Below are 13,707 nucleotides of genomic sequence, written 5' to 3' on the forward strand. Positions count from 1 at the left end.
ATATCTTGTGGTAACTTTCCACCCATAATTTAATCAGATAGATGTTCACGGAATAGAACGGTAGTACCTACATTCCTGGAATGTTTTGTGTTGTTAGGATTAAACTTTTATTTTATTTATTCTTGAATATTTCCTATTGTTAAACATTGTAACCAATAATTTACAAATAAGATTTTCATTACATTACATAAAATCAAAAACATTTTTGGATATTAAACTATATAGTTTGTTTATAATTGTAATAATTGTATATACAATTTTGAATTAAGATTTAATCTTTTCGATTTAAACTACAGTAAAACCTGTGTTACCGGCCCCCTGCAAACACCGGCCACCTGTACTAACGGTCAGTTTAAAAATTCCCCAAACCAATTACAGTAAAACCTGTCAGTAACGGCCACTAAAAATGAAAAAGCTATTGGCCGATATAGAAAGGTGACCGGTATTGCCAGTTTTTGTAGTCTAGATATAATTGGTTTGGGGAATATTTAAACTGGCCGTTAGTACAGGTGGCCGATTTTATCAGGTGGCCAGTAACACAAGTTTTACTGTATATCTAGACTACAAAAACTGGCAATAACGGCCACCTTTCTATATCGGCCAATAGTTCTTTCATTTTAGTGGCCGTTACTGACAGGTTTGACTGTATTTCATTAACGTAAAGTTAACGCGTAAGTTAATATTTTATTGAATTATTTTGCTATTTGATCCCGTAATTGGTATAATGTGTCCAATATAATATATACGCGTTCATAAAACGTCCGTATTTCGTCCAGTATGGACGTCCAAAGGACGTTCAACGTCGGACGTCCAAAGGACGTCCATATTTATTCCGTCCGAAGGACGTCCAACGTCGGACGTCCAAAGGACGTCCATATTTATTCCTTCCGAAGGACGTCCAAAATGGGACGTCCAAAGGACGTCCGTTTATAGTCCATGGACGTAAGGACCAAAAATGGACCTATTTTGGACGTCCAAAGGACGTCGTGTGCTATTAGGGAACGTTCGTTACTAATTCAAAATGGTGACACTACTGATATGCACTGCATGCCCGCGCGCCGTCTCTAGACCCGGCGCTCCTTCAAAATTTTCAGAGCTAGTCCCGACCGATAGCGAGGTTTCTCCTGCGTACCGTTTACCAGTGCCAGTACATATTGGTAACAGCATAATAATAGATAACGTGCCATGGATTCACATAATATTTTCGTGCCAATATAATATCTCGCCAATATTTTCGTGCGTGTAGTTGGCTATTTACTGAATTACAGTTGAGTCCGAGAATCTTTACCCGTGCGTCATCACTTAAAGCATACGAAATAAGTCGATGATAAGTCGGAAATTGAAATTTACTAAACGCTACAGTAAGTCACTTACTGTCATTTGCTGTTGCGTTTAGTAAATTTCAATTTCTGACTTATCATCGACTTATTTCGTATGCTTTAAGTGATGACGCACGGGTAAAGATTCGCGGACTCAACTGTAGGAACTATTAACAAGTATTTCTGTTGGTAAAAAAATATAAATGGAATTATTTCGTAGTATGTAGTCATAAAACATTTATTTGCAAGATTTGTAGCTGTTACCAATGGTAACAGTGGTTACATGGACGCTTCGCCACTGGACGCATGGTTCCGGGGGAACTTTTAAAACTACAAAGTAATTGTAGCCAACATGGTCGAACATTATAAAAATCTGGGACGCAATATGAGCATCAAGCTTCATTTTCTGCATTCCCACTTACTATTTTCCCAAAAATTTTATTGTTGTCAGCGACGAACAGAAAGAGAGGTACAATCAAGATATAAAGGATAATAATTATGGAGAGACGTTAACAAGAAAGATAGAATATTAGAATGATGGCTGATTACTGCTGTACCTTGAAGAGGGTCACGGTCATAAGACAACTACAAAATGCTGTGTTTACGGAAAAAAGTAGGATTTTATTCAAAAAGCCAACGATTTTCTAACGTAGATTATAATGAATTCTTTTTTACTTTATCGTACCTACTACATACGCAGTATGAGTATAATAGATAAAGTTATAGGATCGCGCAAAAAATTTTTTTTCAGATTTCACTTTTTTTCGACGTTTTGAGTCCCCCTGAGTCTAAAAAGCAAATAAAAAAAACATGTCGGAAGTATGTACGTATGTACGTACGTACGTATGTACGTACGTATGTACGTACGTATGTCGCCACTGTCCAGCAAAAACTACTGGACCGATTTCGATGAAATTCGGTACGAGTAAGTTTAAGAGAATTTTGTCGAGAAACTAAGCTTTTGAAAAAAACCTCTCAAAAGGGGGCCGAAATAGGGGGGTTATTTGGGGCCCATTTTTGCAAATTTTGACCGAAACGAATGAAATTTATCTTAAAATTAGCTCATCGATAGGTAAATAGAAATACGGAATTTGACATTTCCAAATCCAAAATGGCGGCCAGCATGGCCGACCACCCACCCGATACATTTCCCTACCAATCTAAAAACTTTTTTAAGATAAATTTAATTTGAAAAAACATTTATATAGCCTAAAGATGGGGCTATAGCAAGAATATTATCGTTTTTCAGAAAAAGTTATGGGTTGCCTATATTTACGGGGTCAAAATTTGACATAAATTTGAACTAAATTTTCTCAAAAATGACTCAAATGAATTTATTTATTTTTTGAATATTTTTGATATCCTATCAGTAAATTGAATAACATTGGTCAGATTTCTTAACTCCTCATAGGAGGGGAGTTAGGAATTTTTTATAAAAAAATATTCGAGTGTCCGTAACTACCTCTGTAATAGAAACTAAAATTTGAAATTTGGCAGACATATATAATACTTTGTTATCTATTAGCGCAATAAATTTTACCCACAATATGGCTTCCGGTTTAACCGGAAACGAAAAAAAAATCTTAATTTTTTACATACGCCCTGTATATTTTTACATATTTTGAAAGAATGTAAAATTATTTTTCGAATGACATAAAACTCGTTGCTATAACTCAAAAACTCGAAAAGTTACAGAAAATTGAAATTTTGCTAGAATCTTGTGTGTGTCCCCTCTCACGCGATCATAGTAGAGCATTATTATAGGGCAGTCAATGAGGGTATTTGGCTCCGAATTCCATCCTACTACATCGATGTACTTGATATTTTCACAGTAAGTAGGGAATAGCTCAAGAAACAAAATCTACCCTATATACTATGGCGCTTTTATCTTGGGGCAATTCCCACCCCTTCAATGGGGTGGAAAATTTATTGGTCAAAATAAGCATGGAAGTTGCTAGAGAACCTATTTTTAAGCAAAAACTGATCTATACTTTTTTTTGAGAACTCAATACTTTTTGAGTTATGCGTAGTTGAAAATTGGCCATTTTCATTTAAAAATGACACGTTTTCTGACGGTTTTTTGTGAATACCTTAAAAACTATGCATCAAACTAAAAACACTATATAATTTTTTTTTTAATTATAAATAACAAAGAGATTCGTTCCTTCGTAAATTTTCTATTTATAATACAAAAAGAGATATGGTAGGTAAAAAGAGTTTGTTTTTTGGTGCATGCTCAAAGTGCTCATGCTTTTGTAGTGTTTGAAAAGGCCTTTAAAACGAGCACCGTTAAATGTCGGTTACATTCAAACTAAGCGAGATATGGTGCAAAAAAATATATGACTAATGTACTTTAAGGAAAAATGAGAAGTACATACATGTAACCCCTCATTCACCAGAATTTAAATGCATTGTTTTTCTTTTGCAATACCTCTTAATATAGTGTTATTTCTACTTTCAAAAAATTGGACGGGTGAAAAAAATAAGATCAAATTATAGAGCGCATTTTTAAATTTTCTTAAAATTCTTCCTTTTGCTCCATGCAATTCGAAAATAAAAATGTTCTATCCCCGAGAAGTGGTGAGAACCGCCCCCATGATAAAAGCGCCATAATATATAGTATATAGGATAGACTTTGAATTAGGAGATTGGGCTTTGGGCTACTCCCAAAATTTCATTACAATCCATGCAGTAAAATGCAAATATTGTAAACTATTAATTTCTCAGAAAAATGGACTAATCTGAAATGAAAGTATGACTAATATTCTATTGATTTATGCAATAATCTATAGTGTGTCCCCGAACATTTTCTCAAATGCGGGAATTAATGATGCGTAGAACCATAAAATATTTTCAAGTATACAAGGTGTTTCTAAAATATCAAAATAACGAGTAACTTTGTAATTTTTAAAGAATGCAAGTATCTAGTACGATAACGATAATAGATCGGTACGATAAAGTTCTCGGGCGGCCCTTCCGTCCAGCGTTTTTTTATGAAAAACTCTATTTTTCAGTGTAATTTTGTATTAAATATATACACAGTTTCAATAAATATTTTCTTCGTATTTTTGGCAGTTTCTATGAAAAATTTTAAACACACTTTTACTGAAAACCTGCGTACTGAAAAAAAAAAGAACTAGTACAGAATTCTGATCAGCAAATCCCATTTACTATCTTCTTCTTGTAGTGCCTATCCGTTTCGGATGATGGCGACCAGTAGGGCAATCTGTACTTTGGTCACTGCTGCTCTGAAAATATTTGTGATTGTTGTGTTGAATCCGTTTTCCTTATACTTTTTCCTGCAAGATTAGTTGCAGCAGTCCATATCTGTCCCCGTTTTTCCTAATGTGACCGAAGTAATCGATATTAGCTGTTTTTATTGTGGTTAACAGCTTTTTTTCTTATTGCATTTTCAACAAAACACCCTGATTAGTAACGTGGTCGGTATAAGATATCTTCAGGATTCGACAATAACGCTACATTTTGAAAGCCTCAATTTTCTTGCAGGTGATGTCTGTGAGAGTCCACGACTCAACTCCGTACAACAGTATAGGAAAGATATATCTTATTAACCTGATTTTTATGGGTATTGCTAAATCATGACATTTGAATTGCTTAGCCATTTTTTGAAATGCAGATCTTGCTTTTCTCTATATCCTACATTTGATTTCTAGGGAATGTTCCCAATTTTCATTGATGTTCGTATCAAGGTAGGTGTATGTTTCTACTCTGCCTACTTGTTGACCGTTTACACTGATTCGTCCAAATTGCTGTCTTTTTAGAGATCACTATACATTTCTAAGGTCGCGTCATATTATAATGCACGTCGCGTTTTCGGCACGTAGCGTTTCGTTTGCGAAAAATATAATTTAATGGTTTTTAAATTGAACCATTCATATTGTGTGTATATGACACGTAACGTAGCGTATAAGACACGTTACGTTTGCGTTCGGTTCATTCGAAAACAATATTTTTCGGATGTTGACAGCTATGGGTCGTTTTCCCCTCGTTGTTTATTTAGGTATTTCTTTGAATTTGATACAGAGTATTTAGACCGGTCAGTATCGTCGCCCTCGCTAGCGAAATTATTCCGATTCGATTTTTTGCTCAAATTTACTCAAAGAGGGGTTCTTATAACATATTCACAGGGTGCCAGACAGTGCCGTGGTCGAAAAATTGTTTAAACAATCTTTTTTAAACAAATTCACAAAAATAATTTTTCATTAGAGCAATATTTTTTTTTAGATAATTTGGGTAATTCTGAGCAAAAAAGGTTTCTTGTCATTTTTCTCTAAAATTGCGAAAATGGCTATTTTCAAGGCTTAATAACTCGATTAAAAATTATTATTATGAATTTCAATAAGTGACCAAATCAAGTTTCAAACAACTTCTTCAAGGTCCTGAAGAGATTTTTGTCATTATTTTATTACAAAGCTGTTATTTTTAACTATTAACAATTACCGCTATAGTCCAACTGTATCGTCGCCCCCGTTAGCGAAATTAGTTTTTTTTGCACAAACTTACTCAAAAAGAGGTCCTTATAACACATCAACAGGGTTCCGGGCGGTTCCGTGGTCTAAAAATTGTTTAACCAATTTTTGTTAAACAAATTCACAAAAATAATTTTTTATTAATAATTTAATTAAACCCAAATTAATAATAATTTGAGTTATTCTGGGCAAAAAAGGTCTCTTGTGATTTTTCTCTAAAATTGATTGTTGTCGAGTTATATGACCATTTCCGCATTTTTGCAAGATACGTTTTTTGCTAAGAATAACCCAAATTATCTAAAAAAAAATCGTTCGTAATGAAAAAATTATTTTTGTGAATTTATTTAATAAGAATTGTTAAAACAATTTTTTGACAACTGCACCGCCCGGCACCCTGTGGATTTGTTTGTTATAAGGACTCTTTTGGAGTAAGTTTGTGCAAAAAAATCTAATCGAAATAGTTTCGCTAACGGGGGCGACGATACAGTTGGACTATAGCGCTAATTGTTAATAACTAAAAATAACAGCTTTGTAGTAAAATAATGACAAAAATCTCTTTGGGACCTTGAAGAAGGGGTTTGAAAATTGATTTGGTCACTTATTGAAATTCATAATAATACTTTTAATCGCGTTATTAAGCCTTGAAAATGGCCTTTTCGCATTTTTCAAATTTTTAATCGCATGTAACTCGACAACAATCAATTTTAGAGAAAAATGACAAGAGACCTTTTTTGCCCAGAATGACCCAGTTTATCTAAAAAATATGGCTCGAAATGAAAAAAATATTTTTGTGAATTTGTTTAAAAAAAAATGTTTAAACAATTTTTCGACCACGGTACCGCCCGGCACCCTGTGGATATGTTATAAGGACTTCTTTTTGAGTAAGTTTGTTTAAAAATATCGAATCGGAATAATTTCGCTAGCCGGGGCGACGATACTGCCCGGTCTAATTTAAAAAGTAGTTTTCGAGGCAATTTGTCATGTAAACATGTGTTGTGACAATAAACACATCTGCACCGCACCAAACTGAAACCAACGTAAACGTTCTATGTATGATAATGTGAATGGGCAGTCCGATTGCCGGTCTGCAAACGCTACGTGCCGAAAACGCGACGTGCATTATAATATGACGCGACCTTTAGTCTTTAGCGAAAGTCCGTATCTATGATTTACTTCTGTGATTCTATTTATTAACTCCTGAAGGGCTTCAGAACTTTCAGCGAATACCACCGTAACGTCTGCCTATCTATTCTCCGTTAATTCGAATTCCGGCTTCACATTTATTATATAGGACACCTATTAAACTTGAAACACTTTTTCATGAAACCAAAACTGTATGCTTGTGTAATCTACTAAATAAGTAAGCTCGTCGACGTATTGACTCACCCTGTAGTTCAGATTTATGAGTTTTAAAATAACAAACATCGGAAACATAAACGTGATCAATCATTTCTATACCAAAACGTAGACTCGCGGATACAGATCCATGTCGTAAATATTTCAAGTGTTATCACGGATATAACATTCCTCCAAATATTTAATGTTACTATATAATTTTCGCCTTTATTAATGATATGTTTTGGAATAAAAACGACAAATCAAAAACATACAGGGTAGCCCAATGAATTTAAAAATAATGGGATAATGTAGATCAATATAATTATACTTATACAGGGTGTCCAGAAACTCTACCGACAAACGAAGACAGGAAGACATTTTAACCCAATTCATCTAGTCTGAAAATGCTTCCTAAGGGAGCTAGAGCTCTTTGAAGACGGCGTCTTGTAATTAGATTTTCTTAAATACCTCCAGAACGCTTCTATTTAGAAAAACAAATGTACCAACTTATAGCAAGAATAACTTTTAGTACTAGAATACTTCAATTTAATAATCTAAAGTCAAAAATTCTTAGAAATTAAAGACAAACAAGTTATGCGATAAAATATCCCTTGACCTACCCAAAACGGACGCATACGTCCGGTACTAGAAATTCGCAATTAATGAAATCGATTCGTCTCTGGAATATAAATAAACTTACCAGTTTCGTTTTTCTAAATGGTTTTTTTTATGTTTTTTTTTTTGAAAATTCAAAAAACGAAAAATTTTCAAATCGATTTTTCTAGAAAACGGTGTGCTCTACCGACTTAAAGCAAGAGTAACTTTTAGCACTAGCATACCTCATAATTTAATAATCCAGTGTCAAGAATGCTTAAAAGTTAAAGACATACAACTTACGCGATAAAATAACCGTTACCCTACCCAAAACGGACTTCTATGATCGGTAATAGAAATTCACAATAAATGTAATCAATTTATCTCTAGAAGATAAATATGCGTACCAATTTTCATTTTCCTAAATAAACGCGTTCTGGTTCTGGAGTTATTTAAGAAAAACTAATTACAAGACGCCATCTTCAAAGAGCTCTAGCTCCTTCAGGAAGCATTTTCGGACTAGAAGAATCGGGTTAAAATGTCTTAAATTTATCTCTTGAGGGATCTCCTGTCTTCGTTTGTCGGTAGAGTTTCTGGACACCCTGTAAATCTGAACCCTGGAAGAATTCATTACTTTCAATGTGTAATCATTTGTGCTTAAAAATTGTTAACCTTAAAAATAACCTTAAAAATCATGTGTACGAACTTATTAACATTAGCTAGTTAATTGCTTTTGGTGATTGCTTGTGTAAAGCGGTGAACACAAATTACGTGTTAACTATACTAAGGTCTATAATATAGAGTACATAATTTACTACCTGGTGCTGTATAATTTAACCTGTTGCATTTTTTTACTCCAATTATGACGATTATTATTAAAAATGCGGCTCATAGACATAAGGTTTAGAAAAAATGTAAGTAAAATGATAATTTTACAAAATATACCATTTACCATAAATTCGTAATACATTGTTTATTCCGTTCTTTTCGTATTCGTTAATAATCTATTTGCACACAAATATCGTATTAACTATCAGAATTTACTACTTGGAGCTGTATATTTTAAAACGTTGCACTTTTTGTACTCCCAATTTTGACGATAAATATTAAAAAATACAGCTTATACTTATGTTTAGACAAAATGTTAGTCGAATAGTAATTTTACGGTTTGTCAGATACGTTTGTCAGGACGTGTGTAGATCCGGCCATGACAAAAACATTCGGGGAATTTTGTCGTGTCAGGAGGTCAGGTTATTAGGTTGTCAGGGCGTGTGTAGACGGTTTAAACTAGCTTCTGTAGGAAGTTGACGAATCAAATTGAAAATTTATTCATTTTACTACAAAGATACTCTGAACATGTATCTACTCTAGTCGCAACATAGGGGGTCCCGTGGGCTTTTTTAGCTCGCCGCGATTTGATGGTGATATTATAGGTTTTTTGGGTCGCTGAATCCAACGGAAGTGGTCTGGAGGCCCAAATGTGGTGCGTTTAATTGATATTAACAAATTATGGTAAAATTAGGTATTTTTCAGGAATTTTTAGAAGCCCTGTAAATAAATTGATAGTGTTAAGATCTTCTCTGCTGTACTTTTGGTCGCTGAATCGAATGCGACTAGTCGCGATTACTCAAAATATGTTCTTATTTTGTTAATAACAAAATAATTGTTTATTCGCCGAAAATCTCGAAATGCGCTATCTACAGCAAGTTTGTAGTCTATTTCATAGTATTTTTATACGCTAAATCGATTGCCACTAGTCGTGATAGCCAGTGGCGTGCTGGAACTTTTCAAGCGGCCCGGTGATTTTATAGAAAAGCGGCCTCCCATCCTCATTTTACCTTCTATTATCAGGATGTTTTATTGGGTATTTAAAAAACAAAAAAAAGCAAAAATATTAATTATTTTTGAATCAAACATAAAACAAAAAAAAAAAAAAAAAAAAAAAAAAAAAAAATAATAATAATAAAAATGTGTACCATTTTTATTCGGCTGCAATACGAAGGAAAAACAATCTTACTTTTTAATTAGAATAAGGAGTGCAGCCAGTCCCTTTAACTGCAGTTTTCTGCTCTTATTGGAGCGTCATCAGAAGGAACGTAGGCACTGTTCTCCTTAATCCAATCAAATCGCATCGAAAGGTTTTCCCAAATATTGCAGCCAAAGTGATGGTAATGGGTGGCTAGCGCCATCTGGCCGTAAAAATACGAAGCAAGTTTTCAATCCTAATAGCAAATAATTAATATTGAAAAATATCAAAAATCACTAAAAGATTTTTAAATTGAACTTAAATCACATAAAACTTTGAATTCAATGATTTTTTTCTTAATTTGCTATGTTTTTTCATTTAAGAATAATAAATCTTACAAATAATAATTGGCATGTATGACAATATTGTATGCAGTAAGGCAGAAACCATAATTTCCTAAATAAATATAATATGAATTTGATGTAATTAAGGTACATGTAAAATAAAATTGAGAATTTTTCAATTATGTATGTATTAGGTTGCATTTTAGTAAATCAATTATACAAGAGAGTACAAATACAAGTACAGTGCAAATACTTTAATTTGACAATATTTAAAATGTTAATAGAACGCAATAATCTAAATATTCTTTTGCAATTATTTTATAAAATAATTACTTAACTCTCGATCAATAATTTCCGCATTAAAATAGATTTTTGAGCAAATTCATCGATTATTTCATCATTTTTAAGCTCATACAAAGCTTCTTTTTCTATAGCTATTAGCATAAAAGTGATCTTGTGTTAAAGTACTTCTTAACCGATTTTTTATGTATTTCAGTGTTGAAAAGCTTTTTTCTCAAGATACTTGTGTCAATGAAAGAGTTAATAAATGCTTTATATTATACCATTGTATATGTGTAGATAAACAATGATTATACTATTTAAATTTGGGTGAGCACACTGATATAAGTTAGACTTATGCAAAACAGCGTAACAGCAAGCTATACAATATTTACACTTTTTAGTACCACACGGAGGTGAGGTTTTCACGATATCAACGTTGTCATTTGTTACTTCATGTTCATTATCACTTTTATTAATAATATCATCCTTCATATTTTCGGTAGGCTGAACATATTCATCATTAACTCCATCTTCTATAATCTCATTATTTTGCAAAATCCTATTTTTAATGTAATCCATTTATCAGCAAAATCCATGAGTTCTTCTCTAATTGCAGTCACAGATGATAATATGGTAGGATAAAACTTTCTTAATTTTTCAGTAAATGATTTAAATGCCATCAAAAGTATTAGTCCTGTCGCCAGGGGGGGTACAACGGCCTCGTTAATTCAGATGGACTTATCCAAGTTTTTTTTATGTATTTTGACCCGTAGAACACGAATTTTTTGGGTAACAGTTGATCCGGATGTCGATAAGATTGTTATAGACCAAGAACTTGAGGAATCAAATAACAGCGATTTTTGGCAAAACAAAACAATATTTTGTATTTTTTGGGTCATTTTAAGCAAAAAATATTTCTACAAGTTTTTTAGTAGGATGCACAGTTTTCGAGATAAACGCGGTTGAACTTTCAAAAAATCGAAAAACTGCAATTTTTAAACCCGAATAACTTTTGATTAAAAAATAAAATAGCAATTCTGCTTAGCGCCTTTGAAAGTTCAAGTCAAATTATGTCGGTTTTGATTATTTGCATTGCTAAAAATTTATTGTGTTATTGTTAAACAAAGCTACAAACAACTAGTGCGTGAGTGATGTTTCTATGATTTCTCATTTAAAATCGAACGAGTAGGTAGAATAGGTACTAGTGCAATCAAGACTATTTCTACGTTACATGCGTTAAAACACATGTAAAAGCACGGGAAACCCTACGTGTTTATAGCTTTGTTAAACAATAAAAAAATAAATTTTTAACAATGGAAATAATCAAAACCGATATAATTTGACTTAAACTTTTAAATGCGGTAAGCAGACTTGCTATTTTATTTTTTAATCAAAAGTTATTCGGGTTCAAAAATTGCAATTTTTCGATTTTTTTAAAGTTCAACCGCGTTTATCTCGAAAACTGTGCATCCTACGAAAAAACTTGTAGAAATATTTTTTACTTAAAATGGCCCAAAAAATACAAAATAGTGTTTTGTTTTGCCAAAAATCGCTGTTATTTGATTCCTCAAGTTCTTGGTCTATAACAATCTTATCGACATCCGGATCAACTGTTACCCAAAAAATTCGTGTTCTACGGGTCAAAATACATAAAAAAAAACTTGAGTAAGTCCATCTGAATTAACGAGGCCGTTGTACCCCCCCTGGCGACAGGACTATATACCATTTTTTTATTGTATCAAAATTTCTAGGATGTAGAGTGCTTATATCATTATAAAACAATTTGATTTGTCTTGATCAAATCGATTTTAGATACTTTCAATAATTCGGTCAAAAATGAGCAAGACGTTTTTCCATTTTTTAATTATGCAGAGTACATACATGTTTGACGGAAATTGGAAAACCATAAATATACTTGTATGTATGAAAATAAATAATATTATCTGTAGCAAGCTATTTATGTATATAGACTATAGAATCTTACTCATTTACTTAAACTGTACTACACAATTAATAAAAAATTTGATTTTTTTAAATATTTTATTAATATTATTAGCAAAATTAACCGATTAGACATTAAAAAAATTTTTTTTTGTTACATCTAAAAATTTTTGTGAAAATCTATTTGACCGGCCGTGGCCTCTCGGTGATTGCACCGATTCATTTATATGGCCAGCACGCCACTGGTGATAGCTTAAACCACGTTCCGACTTTGTTATTAATAAATTATTGCAAAAATCACGGTTTATAGTACGTTCACTCACGGTTTTTGCTCTATATTTTAAAAAACCACTTGGATTGACATGAAATTTGGCATACACGTAGCTAACTTGTCAAACAAAAGAAGTGATATTGTGCCGATGTTTGCTTTTAGCCTGCGGTGAGTTTCACCCCTTTTCGGGGGTGAAAAAAGAAACCTTTAAAATAAGTCCGGAAGTGGATACACTGATTATTCTAAGCAACTTTGGTTCCATACAGCTTTTTCACTAAGTCAATACTTTTCGAGTTATTTGGTTTTTTCGTTGAAAAATGAACATATTCACTCGCAAATAACTCGAGAAGTATTGACTTAGTGAAAAAACTGTATTTAACAAAAGTTGCTTAGAATTAATCAGTTTATCCAATTCCGGACTTATTTTGAAGGTTTCTTTTTCACCCGCGAAACGGGGTGAAGCTCACCCCTAGGGTAAAAGCACACATCGTCACAATATCACTTGTTTTGTTTGACATGTTAGCTACGTGTATGCCAAATTTCATGTCATTCCAAGTGGTTTTTTAAAATTTAGAGCAAAAACCGTGAGTAAGTAAACATTATTATAAACCGTTATTTTTGCAATAATTTATTTATAACAAAGTCGGAACGTGGTTTAAGCTATTACGACTAATGACAATCGATTTATCGTATAAAAATACTATGAAAGAGACTGCAAACTTGCTGTAGATAAGGCATTTCGAGCTTTTCGGCGAATAAACAATTATTTTGTTATTAACAAAATAAGAACACATTTTGAGTAATCACGACTAGTTGCATTCGATTCAGCGGCCAAAAATAGTCCAGAGAAGACCTTAACACTATCAATTTATTTACAGGGCTTCTAATAATTCCTGAAGAACACCTAATTTTACCATAATTTGTTAATAACAATTAAACGCACCACCTTTTGGCTTCCAGACTATTTCCATTGGATTCAGTGACCCAAAAAACCTATAATACCACCATCAAATCGCGGCGAGCTAAAAGTGCCCATGGGACCCCCTATTTTGCGACTAGACTAATACCTACCTAAGAATATTAAAATCGAATAGATAGGTATATTTGGGTGTTTAACTTTTTCCCTCACACAAGAATGATGGAAACGCAGAGAATGATACAA

This window comes from Diabrotica virgifera, chromosome 1 (assembly GCF_917563875.1).
Source record: "Diabrotica virgifera virgifera chromosome 1, PGI_DIABVI_V3a".
Lineage (NCBI taxonomy): Eukaryota > Metazoa > Arthropoda > Insecta > Coleoptera > Chrysomelidae > Diabrotica > Diabrotica virgifera.